Below are 13,588 nucleotides of genomic sequence, written 5' to 3'. Positions count from 1 at the left end.
GTGTAGTGTGATCATGATATAATTGACCACACATATTTATATATATGACTACACTTCTAAAATGTGCTATTTTTATAATTAATAAAAACAACACTTGTCAAGTGTGGCTTGATAGTTTTCACTAAAACATTATATTCCCTCCAACAAATTTAACTCTCCCTCCCATTTTTATTTAGCCAAAAAGAAAATTAATAATGAAGTAAAAAAATACTCCATGTTTTTGAAAGAGTTCTTTTATTGTCATCCTCAAAATCCTAGCTGCAGTCACTTTCAGAAGATCTTAGCAGCCAATTCATTATCGAAGCCATGGCAGAAGTGTAAGCTGATTTTGCTACCAAACACCCAAGAAAGAGAACGTTCCAGAAGTTCAGCTATAAAGAAGTAGATCTGATTCTTTCTTGACATGTCTACTGATGAGCTTGTTAATCTTTTGCTTTTTCGTCCTCACAGAATATTCCAGCAAAGATTGAAGAGAAAGCTATGGCATTCATCAAGAAACTCCGCAACGTGAAACATGAGGGAGAAGCAAGAGGTTGTGATAATACATATGAGTAACATGGTCATTGTTCCTGAGATCATTTGATGTATTATTGAAATATGCAAAGGAAAATTTTAATTTCAATCGGATTGAGGTCAAGCCTGAGATTATTAGTCACTACTTAGATGAGTTCTCCATCTCTTACAAGCCTGCAAGCATGGTAGGGCCGGTATTTGTGGTACTCACACTTCAATGTTTAGTCCATTATCTTCATATTTTCTAGTAATTCTAGTACTTTTGTTTTACTATAATTTTGATGAGAACAGTGGATATTGAATGGTTCTTTGTTTGGTAGTAGTAATTTGTTGATAAAAGATAATGATTTCTGACTACATCAACACACAAATTAATGATTTTTCACAAAAACACTTAGCTCCTCCATTCACGATCTTTTCTGATTTCAATATTATTCTCTGATGTTTTACTATCTTTTGAGAAATAAAAATTTCAAATCAAAGCTCATTTAGCTCCATTTAAGATTTTGTTTTCTTTGTCGCCGACATTCAAAAATTCCTTATTCTTTTGTCGTTGTTCACCAGGAACAGGGAAGTGAAGATTATATCGTGAAGCTTCATTACATTGAAAGGTTTTGTAAGAATAGAGTTTATCAGCTATAACTTTCTACCGTTAAAAGTCTGAATTTGTTGCATCTAGGCTTATTATGTGGGGGTAGATTTTTGTTTCCTTGTGCTGTTGATTTTTGGGATTCCAGATTGTAGTATTATTACACCCATTAGTTGATTCTTGTTGTGCGCTATATTGATTCATTAGGCATGATAACTTTTGTTTTTCATTAAACCGATAAGTTGATTAAGATTGAAATCGCCCATGAGAATATAGGTTGTCATGTCCTGCTTATAAGTACTATGTTTTTTTTTCCGCTTTACTAGTTTACGGGCCCAATGTTAGAATGAGTTTTGCGTGCTTAATAGACACACTTAGATATTCATAAGCAGATAATAGATATGCAAATTAACAAAAAAGAGATGCACATCTACTTAGAAGACTGACCACATAAGTAGTACTGATAGTTGTTTTATGCCTAATCGATTTAGAGATGTCTAAGGTACAATAATGTTTTTGATAGCATGACAGGCTCCCAGTTCTTCTCTTGTGGCTTTAGAGGTAATCTGCAATTAGCTCTGTGATTCCTTGTTTTGCTGACCATTTTTCTCTAATTTTCACCATCCTTAAGTTGTAATGTTTGTAAGCTGATTCAATATTGGTAATTAGGAACATCAAGCATGCTAAAAGCTCGCTAGAAAGAAGCAGAATGGTTTCCTGTTCTAGCTGTCTGCTTGCGTCCTTTCATTACCTCTTCTCCTTGATCCCACACAACTTGTATTATCTGTGCTATAACTTTTAATTTGATTTAAAGGGTTGTTATTCTGTAAATAGTACTGACCATTATGATGCACAATATGACATTAGTTAGGTAATTTGCATGTAGCTATGTGAGGTCCAGTTTTGCTCTTGTTTTTCCAGACCCTTGTACTCTGGTTTTCATCATTCCTCAATTCTATTGTTTCTTTTTATGCGTAATGCAACTATGTTATAAATGGCAAAGACTGCACCATAAAGGAACTGAAAGGTGGGCATTGTATTCTGATAATGCCAATTTGATGAATAGAGGAATAGAATATACAGAAGCACCTCCAAGACCATTGGTGTCTCATCACCTTGCTGTTGCATCTGTCGCAAAGTGGCATGATATGTCATACTCCCAAAGCCAAGTATTATGTTTGACATGTGAAGGACACTGAACTTTTTCTCAAACCGTTGTCTGAGGGCGTACACAAGACCAATAAGAGCCAAGAGAATGAATGAGATATTTGAAATTGTTTAGAAGAACTCTGCAATATAGGATGACTGCACATAATTTGGTTCACACCACTCTTTAGATGTTACAGGGCCCCAAAAGAATATGCCATCTTCCATTCTGCAATCTTTTAATGTCAGATCCAATTTCCAAATTCCACCCCAAAAAATATTCCCACAGATTTGCTTCTTTGAATATATATATATATATATATATATGAGTGTGTGTGTGTGTTTGTATGCATATACATATATAAACCCACACAAGATCTCTCTCTCGCTTTCTCTCTCCTCTCTCTATATATGGAAATGGAAAACAAAAGAAAGCAATGCCAGTAAATCTGTTATTTAGCATAACATTCAGCCAGAAGTTTGGAACGATATTTTCTGTACCATCTTCTTTCCCTTTATTGCCTTGTTGGTATAGGGGAGCCACATTGACACCTTCCACTGCAACAATGCCATTTACTATTTCATATCTCTTTGTGCACAGCGGTTCATAAGTAAGTACACTCCAAAAACTTAGGTTGCAGCTCATCATGTTAACCCTGCAACTCTCTCAAAGCATCAACACACTTTCTAACTTGTGGTAACAATGTCGTAAATATGTCCGTGTCCTCCATAGAAAAATTCTGAAGCTTATTCTTGAGTGCATTTACAAAAATAGCACGATCTTCAGCGCTCAAAGCGGCGGAAGTGGAAGGGAAGAGATCGGAATCTGAGCGATCTTTTATCGAAATGCTCATGTTTAATTCGTGACGAAAAAGTTGGAAAAATGTCAATGAAACAGAAAGAATTTTGAAGAACTGAAGAAAAAATATTGAAGAGTAACAATTATGGTATTAGTCCGTATTCTGTTTGAAATGAGATTCAGTTCGTCTGAGCATAAACGCCCCTATTACATATTTCAAAATTTTGAATTGTTTCTTGTCTTTTTGTGCATCAGTAGTGTTCAACTTTTTTTTTCTGATTACTTAGTAGTGTTTCTTCTTACAGTTGTTGCAGCCTAACATCTAAATAAGATGAAGTGATAAGCCACGTACATGCTCATAAAAGACAAATGATATTTTAGTATATCACAAACATATAACTTATGTAAGATTTCATGTTATAAGTTCTTTTTTACTCTTCTCGTGATCTACTCATGTATCTTGTTAATAACATAACATTATATTGCAACTTACATCCTCATTAGTTTTTAATTTTGATGTATCTCAATTTGACTATTTGTTCAGACTCTATGTGCTCTGAGAAGATGTATAACTATTGAATTATAATTTCTCCTATTTTGTTTATCTTATAAGACGACACTCTATAATTTTACTTTTCATTGTCGTTCTTCAATATGCTTGGCATCTTTGTGATACAAAGACAAAAGGGTATTATACATGTTAGATACAATATGACGGTAGTTTTAGCTGACCGAGCATATGAACATAGATAACAGATTATTGAAAACTCGAATTGGGATAAAAGGTTAGTTACGTAGTAGTGTTATTTGACTTCTTTGTAGTTTCTTGTTGTTTGATTTTCTTTCACTATTTGACATTTGTTTACTTGAATTGTTTTCTTATTTTATTGTAGTTATTGTTACATTTTAATGTTCTAGCTTCTGGGACACAACCTAATGGTATGCCTGAAGTGGACTATGAAATTGTGAATGTTTTTTAGCCATTCAATTTTATTTGTGAACTATAATATGCAATTTACACTCTAGAATTGTAATCTATAATCTATAATGTGGAACTATAATCTATAATCTGAAATAATTTGAAATTTGGAACTGTAATATTTAATATGCATTAATCTTAATGTTTAATCTGCAATTTGAAACCTTAAATACTGAACTATAATCAGCATTGTGCAATTTGGAATGAGGAGGAATCTACAATCTTGAACTCACGTAATATGTGCTCTACAATAATTAATAATTTAATACTTGTACTTGGCTAGAAATCATCAACCAGATGATTCAAATTCCCAATGGATGAACAAAGCTGATAATGCTTGGCAATTGACTTCAGCCACCCTTGTTGGCCTTCAAAGTGTTCCAGGTATATTAACATTCCTACCTCTGTACCTCAAATAATATTTTCATATGTTTGGCTCATAAAAACCATTCAAGCTAATGCGTGTTTAGACACTTGAATTGTTCTTATATCTTATTGAATTGTGCGATCATCTTATCTAAAAGCTTAAATTTATATAGAGAGATTCAGGGGTGGAGCAAATATACTCTATTCATTTAAGTTTGTTTGTCTGGTTTTCACTTGCCAAGAAATTTAGCAAAGGAAAGAAGAGTTCTAAAGTTTATGGTCTACATGTGAAATGTATCAAAATGTCCAATTTAACATATCACTTGAAAAGTTAGAACTAATGACTTGTCAAAATAGAAAAAGGGACATTTTCTTAGAACGGATTAAAAAGAAAAGTAATTAAAGAATATTTAAATGGAAGGAGTATTGAGTATGGGTTTTGGACGAGTCTAGTAACTTTTGCTTAGATGGAAGATCATTGAATCTGTATAAGTATTTAACTGTAAATCCAATAACTAAGACGAGGTATGGGTTCAACAACATTCAAAACCCGTGAACATCAAATTCTGATTACGCCTCTGGAGCATACTTTCGATTACTTAATTACATAGTTTCGCAATGGCAGGTGTTGTTATCCTTTATGGTAGTATTGTGAATAATAAATGGGCTCTCAACTCGATGTTGATGGCCCTTTACACTTTTGCAACAGTCCTCTCAACTCGACGTTGATGGCCCTTTACACTTTTGCAACAGTCCTTGTTTGTTAGGTTGGATGGGGATACCAATTAGCTTTTGGTGACACATTAGTTCAATTTCTTAGAAAAACAAATTTTGATGCGTTGGAACAAAAGCTCAAAACAAGTCAAGCTTTTATTGGAAAGTTTCCAAATGTCTCAATGGTCTAATTCAAGTTTGCATTCGCGGCAATCACTTTGATTTTAATAGTTGGTGCCCTGCTCGAGAGGATGAATTTCATCTAGTGGATGTTGTTTGTTCCTCTTCGTCTTACTTTTTCATATGCAGTAGGTGCATTTAGTATCTAGTTCCCTCAAGGTTGGCTGTTCATGATGGGAGTTATTGGCTTTTCTGGAGTTTTTGTAATTCACCTCTCTTATGGTGTTGCTGGTTTCACTGCTGCCTGCTTATTGGGTATGTATTTAAGTACTCTTGTACGTACCTATCACTCTTATGTCGTAAAATTAATATTTTAACCGGAGAATAACTTATACATTATGCCTATATATCCTCAGAATATAAGAGCATTGATGAATGCTAAATTTTCTATTGGAAAGTAAAAAGTAAGTTTCCATAAGCATGAAATTGTCATGTAAGTATGGTCATGTCAGAAACTCCCGTTAGACATGGTGCCACATTAATGTTATGTTAGAGGAGTTGTTGAATCTGGACCTCTAAATTGGAACTCAAACTCTACAGCCTACAATTTGCAATCTGGAACTTCTTGCCTCTTCTATGATGTACTTTTGCAAACTGATTTGTTGTACATTTTAAATGTGTAGAGAAATGGAGGTGATCAAATTTGAAGGCTCGTGGCAAGTCAATTTTATCTCATTGAAGAGGATAATGAAGAGTTTTTGAACTATTGTAAAAGTTTGAGTACATTATGTTTGATTTTGTGAAATATATTCATTGCTAAAATAAATTAAACAATTGTAAGAGTATTTTGTGAACTATTGTGCAAACATATTTATAATATTGCTTTATAGGTATGTGTATGTACACAAGACATGCTATCTTTTAAAGTTTATTGTAAATCTACATATTTGAATTACTTAATAGCCATTTTAATGCTTGAGATTATTTGTTGCAAAGCAATATTGTTGGTTTTTAATTAGAAGTTGTGGCATATAAATATTTTATAGCCTAAATAGTATTACCACACTTAAAAGTGTGGCCATAGGTCTTTTAATTGTGGTATGAACATGTGCAAGGTCTACACTTTAAAGTGTTGTCATACATTAAATTGAAAAGAGAACATTTTATAATTGTTGTCATACATTAGATAGAAAAGGCAACACTTTAAAGTCGTTGTCATACTTCAACACTTTAAAATTTTGGGCAATAAGAAAGTAAAGGTCACACTTTGAAGTGTAGTTGTATGAGATGAAAATGTTGCTGCATGAGGTACATAAAAGCATTGCCATTTTGCCTTTAAGGCTACACTTTTTAGTGTAGATGATAATTGGTTCCTAAACTCTAAGGTTACCCTTTTTTTTTGGCACCCTTAGAAAAGTATCGCTTAAAGTCCAAAAGTGTTGCCTTTTATCAAAGACCACACTTTTTGCTAGTTTAGGCTACACTTACTGGGGCGGCCGTAAGCCTAAAATGGTGTATTGTGATCACGGATCATAAGAGTATAGAATATGTATTCATCCAAAAAAACATGAATTTATGCCAAAGAAGATGGTTAGAGATTGTAAAGGATCATGATATAAGTTTGCTTTACAATCCCGGGAAAGCTAATGTGGTAGCAGATGGTTTGAGTCGAGCATCCATGGGTAGTGTGACACATTGATGAAGAAGATAAGAAAGAGCTAGTAAAAGAGGTCCATAGGTTGGCCCGGTTGGGTGTCCAACTAAACGATTCCCTAAAGGGTGGTGTCATGATTCGCCATAACTCCGAGTCGTCTCTAGTGGTTGGGGTGAAATCAAAGAAACACCTTGATCCTTTATTGATGGAGTTAAAGAAAATGGTCCTTAGTAAAGCTAATTAGTCCTTCTCTCAAGGGGAAGATGAGGTGCTTAGGCACCAAGGAAGATTGTGTGTACCAGATGTGGATTGGTTGAGGGAATTATTAATGGAAGAGGCTCATGACTCCCGATATTCCATTCACCCGGGTGGCACAAAGATGTACAACAACTTACGAGAAACATATTGGGGAATGGTATGAAAAGGGACATAGAGGGTTTTGTTGCTAATGTCCGAATTGACAACATGTAAAAGTTTAGCACCACTGACTCAAAATATAAACATCCCACGTTGAAGTGGGAGGATATTAACATGGATTTCATAGTTTGGTTGCCTCGTACCCGAAGGAAACCTGACTTGATATAGGTCATTGTGGATAGGTTGACCAAGTCCGCACATATTCTTTCCGTCAAAGTTACTTATTCGGCGGAAGTATATGCCAAATTATACCTCTAAGAAATAGTGAGATTGCATGGAGTTTTTGGTCCATCTTTCTGATAGAGGAACTCAATTTACCTACCTTTTTTTTGAAAGCTTTCCAATGTGGGATTGGTATGAAATTGAAACTTAGTATCACTTTTCATCCCAAAACAGATGGTCAAGCGGAACACACTATTTAAACTCTTGAAGGTATGTTGAGGGCTTGCGTCATCAACTTCAAAGGTAATTGGGATTATCACCTACCTTTGATAGAATTCTCCTACAACAATATCTACCACTCTACTATCTCCATGGCACCCTTTGAGGCACTTTATGGAAGAAGGTGTAGATTCCATGTTGGGTGGTATGAGTTAGGTGAGTTTCCTCTACTTGGTCCCAACTTGGTCTATAGAGCTCTCGAGAAGTTTCGGGTTATATAAGATAGACTAAAAGAGGCTCAAATTCCACAAAAATTTTATGCCGACAATAGAAAAAGGTACCTTGAATTTATGGGTTTATTTAAAAATTTCACCCATGAAAAGGGTAATGAGGTTTGGAAAGAAGGGGAAACTTAGTCCATGCTATCTAAGGTCGTTTGAAATTTGTAAGAGGGTCGGGAGTGTGGCCCATGAATTGAATTTTATAAGTGAGTTGGACATGATTCATCTGATGTTCCATTTTTCTATTCTTAAGAAGTGTATAGGTAACCAGGTTTCCATCCTCCCTCTATAAGCTTTGGGGGTCGACATGAAGACCCTCTATCCTCATTTTTTTCCCTTACTCCTCGCCGAGACTAAGGTTAGTAATTCCTTATATGACTATTATTAATAATGTTGAACTTATCATGTTTTTCTAAATATGTGCATATTATAGTAGAAATTCATGCCTAAGTTGAGTTCTTGCCTTTCCATGAAATATGTTTGATATGTTGGCTTTCACTTGAATGTGTTGTGTGCTGTAAGTAATAATGGAAGATTCTAATGAGCATAATGGATAATGTTTTGATAAGGAATCAAGATGTAAACTTTTAGTGTTCATATTGAGCTCATATTGAAATGGAGAAGGTAGTACCTCCTTATGTGATATAAAAAGTTGAGCTTTTGTTATGATATATGAGGATTAAGTTCCTAATTGTTGATGCTATGTTTATGTGAAGAAAGGAGTTAAGATTTCCTCCTATGATCTGTGACTCATGATGGAATTTTTGGTTGGTTGGCTTCTAGTCTTATGTCTTTTCTTCCTATAAAAAGATTTAGAGTGTCATTAGGGGACAAATGTTCTTAAGGGGGGAGTATTGACACACCCGGGAATTTCCACGACTTATAATAGATCCTTATATGTTGAGTAATAACTGTTTTAGACCTAAATAAGTATCAGCAACTTTTTTGAGAATTATTGGAGCAATAGGATTAAAGAAAAGCCTTGACATCCAGAAAGTAGCAAAATTCAACTAGTTGACGTCCCTATGTTTTTTGATGGTTTCACATGGTCATATTTAGTCAAAAACATGTAAAAACAGTTTGAATAGGTAGAGTGTAGTATAGAGGGTAAAAAAGTACAGTCACCACAACCCAAGGGCCACCGGAAGAGTCCTTGGGGAGGACCCAAACTTGGGCTAGAAAGTTGCCAAAGCAGCTGCGCGGCGCACAACCATCACATGGAGATATGGAGTTGGGCTCGAGAAGCGGGGATGAAATTGAACCTACTCCCTCAACTCAAATTCTAAAGTAAAATAGGAAAATATCCTCGCGACATGCCCCTAATTCTCGGATATAGTAAAAGCCATATTTTGGGTGTTTTGACTTCATAAATAAACCCATTTGAGTGAGAGTTCTTTTGGGTAATTTAATAGGTGACTATATAATGTATTAGTGTCAATTTTAGGTCAATTCTAATACAAAATCAAGTCCCACAAGTGGAATTAAAAAATCTCTCTCTCTCCCAAATTCTCCTTTCCTCCAAAACTCCATTGAAGACCAAAAGAGCTCCAACAAGAAGATCAAGCCTTCAAGTTTTCCAACTCAATTGAATAGATTTATAATCTATAAGGTATGGTTTCTTTCACTCTTGGGAATCCTTTCCCCAAAGATCCTTCAAAAGATAATTACTAAATCCCCCAAAATAGAGGTTTACTCATCACATGGGTCTTCTTTCTAAAACAAAATTGTAAATCAACTGTGAGGAAATATGATGAATAAATGTTGTTTAAGTATGAATTAATTTTTAATTGATTAATTACTTTGAATTTTCACTTGACCCATGTATTTTTGCCGAATCGCTAAATTTTTCGATTTATTAAGGTGAACTGTTCACGGTGATGAACATGTCACTTGTTTACTTTAATTTTAGTTATGTTTATACTTCATGAATTTCCCTATTTCATATGTTTGTTGTAAGTTTTTGGGTATTTAATTATGAATTCCCATGAATGGCAATGAGGTATGATCTCGATCTTTTTTGATCTAAATTATGCAAGGTGAAATCTACTTATGTGATAGGGATGATATAACTGGTTGTGTTGTTGTGATGTTGGTGAGAAGAATCCCTCATCCCTAACCCTAGATTCATGAATTTTATATGAAGTATGTAAGAATGAAATGATATTATAATTGTATGATTCAACGTAGCTTCTCATGATTATAATAATGTGTCTAAAGTTAAAGGATAGTCCTCAATTGTGATCACCTATCAACTATTATGATAACATGTTTACATAAGTGTCTAGAAGATGCTAATGTGAACTTGTATGATGTATATGATGATTACTAAAGGAAAAAATTCTTAGCACCGAAATGGCTTGTAAATGAGATGGAGGTCTCACGTTAGTATGTCCGGCCTCCCACATGGGTTTCTTCACAACTAGTAGTGTGGATTCCTAATATATGTGTTGTCTCATGAGATGGAAACCTTCACTCTTAGTTAGTCAAGGTTTCTAGAAACAATCTTCTCGTCCCCTAACTATGTTCCCCCATAGAACTCTAACTTAGTGGATCTGCCTAGAATATCTATGTACGAATGGTTGCACCTTAGGAAAGTGTTAACCCTCTATTTTCGATGTGGGGGAAAAATACCAGATTTCATGTAGCGCACATGGTATCATGTTGGTTATGGTACTTATTTCCCAAAAGTAAAGGTATGAAAAAGTTATGTATGTGAACTTCTATTAGGGTTGTTGTAAAGGTTACTACATAGTGTGAGGGAGGGTATGAGACTTTTCTTATACATTGCACATGTGGGATCCTATAGGATGATGCTAGTATTGTTGATTTGTGACTATGATTATGATTATCTTTATGATTATGTTGATAAGCTATGACTAGTGTTGATGTATGAAACATGTTATTTTTTAGAATGTGTTGTAAGTATGAAATGGGTTGCTTAACGTGATACTTATCTTTGGATAGGACAATGGGGCTTTATTCTTGGCATTGCACAAATGTTGCTTGAGTTACTTATATGTTGATATGATTGTGATGTTCCTTATATGTGTATATTTATTTGTTGCTCAATGTGCATAGTTTTGACTAAATGGTGCCTTTTATCATTTATTACCAATTTTTATACATAGGGACCATACTTAGTACATGTGGTTTGTACTAACCCATATCTCTTCCCTTTTCCCCGACATTGTAAGTTCGGGCCATTGAGGTATCACCGAGGATAAAGCAAGAAGGTTTGGACTAGACTCTCCAAGTTTTGGTATGCCCTCTAGTTCGAGGATGCTACCACACACTCTATCATAGTAGTACTTGTATTGTCTAATAGACATTAATTTCATTCTGATTGTTGAAGATATTGATGTAAGCCCTATGTGGCAATTATAAATTTGTGTAAGGGCTTTTCTCGGATTGTTTGACTTTGTTTAGATGGTTGATATGAGGAAAAAGTATTAGACTAAATTCCTATGCGTCGTTATGTTGTCTATTGCAAGAAGCCTATGTATGCTTTCTATGTAGAGGTCTATGTAAACCTCCTTGCTATATAAGCAGAAATTTTAATTTTCCAAGATTTTGAGTTATGATTTGCTACGATGAATGCTAAGAGGCTTGTATTAGTCCTCATAGAGGACGAAGACGCCGGTTACACTTAGGGGGTACTCTTGGTCGTAACAATGTAATACTCAAAAGTCTTAGACATGTTATAAAGCCTAACATAGGTATGAAAAGGTGTAGACATTATTTTAAGGTCAATTTTAATGTATATAAGTTATTTTTGAAGTTCAGGAATCAAAACTTCAAGGAACGTCCATGACGTCCAGAAACTAGTTCATTGAGGTGCTAGTGGTCCTTAGCCTATTTGACTAAGTTTTAGGAGTCGAAAAATGATGATTTTTTGTGTAATGGTGTCTAATATGTATTAGAGTTACTTCATAGTTGGAATGTCCGGGTACGACTCCCGAAGGACAAACCAAGGGCCCTTGAGTAGGACCTTTGCAATTTGGGAAAAATCTACCAAAAGGCAGTGTGCATAGACGAGTGCAATCGATGGATCGTGTGTCAATAAACGGGGATTCGATGGACACTTAGACAGATCCATGGAAGGCCTTTTTTGTACAGTTCTGACCAAAACGACAGACCAATAAGACGGTTGGTCCCTTGGTCCGTCGATGGACATACGAGGCGTAGGCGGGGTCTCGTTGGTGAGTGAACTGTTTTGCTGCTCGTTTTATGTTAGGTCAAATTAATTAAATAGGTGGTTATTTAATTAGTTAGAGGGGTAATCCTAATTAATTGGGTTAATGACCTATATAAAAACCCTAAGCTATTTAAACTAACCTAAGCCCTTATAATTCCCAAACAAAAGTTCTCCTCATTCTCTCTCCCAAGTTGAAGAACACCATAGAAGAGAAGGTCAAAGTGGGTTCTAAGGCTGAAATAATCAAAGTTTCTCCATCAATCTTCATCAAATATTAAGTGATGGGATTCTTTTAACATTTGGGACTTCTTTCCCCAAAAAGGTTCCTTCAAATTGATTTCAAAAGATGAATTTTCATGTGGGTCTTTGCCAATCTCGAATTTGATCTGTCAATTTGATTTGTCTATGATTTCCTTTGGATATTATGAAATATTAACATGTATTATAACTCAATTATGTTATTTCTTTATGTATTGGTCTAGCTTGTAGAAGATGGCCAATTCTCTTTAACCCTTGGTTGTGATCTTTAATTGAACTATCTAGTAATTGACGTAATAAACTTGGGTATTGTGTGAGTTACTATCATATGATGTTATTGTGCCAATTTAAGAATATATTGAGATGAATTGTAGTCCTACCATGCTAGTTCTTGAATAATTGACCTATATTGTGAAGTAGATTATGAACTTGTTCTAAGTCTTTAATTCTAGGCTATGAACTAGTGATGAGTTGTAGTATAATGATTCAATTTTCTTTTTTATTGTGTTAATTATTGTGGCATGATAATATCACACCCATTGTTGGGGTTAGATGAGGGTTGATGGTAAGACCTTGATGATGGAATGGTGAAGGAGATTGAGTTAGTCTTGCGGTCTCTATTCTTTACTTTGATTATGGTTATTTGTGCCTTATATTAATATTGATAGGGTTGGTATGATTTTGAATTGAACCGTCTTGATTTTGTGACTGTGAGATTATGCTTAAGATGTATTGATATAAGGTTGGTAATAAACTACCTATTTGTCTTACTGTGATATATGATGGTAATATGCTAATATCACAAGTGAGGGATGCAACGAAAGGTGTTTTCATGCAATTATTATTGATCTATGATGATGATTATTATATAAGGGATATACCCTTTTAAAGACATTGAAGACATTTCAAAAAGGACTCTAGCTTAGCACCGAGTGAACTAGTGTGAGAAGTGTCCTTTCCCACATAGGGAAGGTAGGATCACTAATGTAATATTGAGATTGGAGACTACAATGCATGTAGCATAAAGAGGGTCTGAACTATATATCTTAGTTCTTGAACTATGTTGCCTCCAGAGGAATACTAGCTAGTGGATCCAGGTAGGTTCTATGTTCATGTTTTGGTACTACCTTGGCAAGTAGTTCACCTTCCTTCGTTGTAGGGTTCCATGACACCAGA

The 13,588-nt window shown here is 34.8% G+C and overlaps 1 long non-coding RNA gene across 2 annotated transcripts; it reads left to right on the top strand.

Moving 5' to 3' along the window:
- Positions 1-324: 324 nt before the first annotated feature.
- Positions 325-6,134, top strand: LOC101264136 (uncharacterized). Of its 2 annotated transcripts, none has more exons than XR_011210656.1 (6): positions 325-698; positions 1,078-1,124; positions 3,353-3,451; positions 4,310-4,410; positions 5,419-5,541; positions 5,910-6,134. It is a non-coding gene; the product is annotated as an uncharacterized lncRNA (long non-coding RNA). The 2 variants fall into 2 exon arrangements; XR_011210655.1 differs by having other exon boundaries at positions 5,416-5,541.
- Positions 6,135-13,588: the final 7,454 nt, after the last annotated feature.

Source organism: Solanum lycopersicum, chromosome 7 (assembly GCF_036512215.1).
Source record: "Solanum lycopersicum chromosome 7, SLM_r2.1".
Lineage (NCBI taxonomy): Eukaryota > Viridiplantae > Streptophyta > Magnoliopsida > Solanales > Solanaceae > Solanum > Solanum lycopersicum.
Note: the sequence above shows the minus strand (reverse complement) of the source record. Positions and strands in the feature narration are given on the sequence as shown.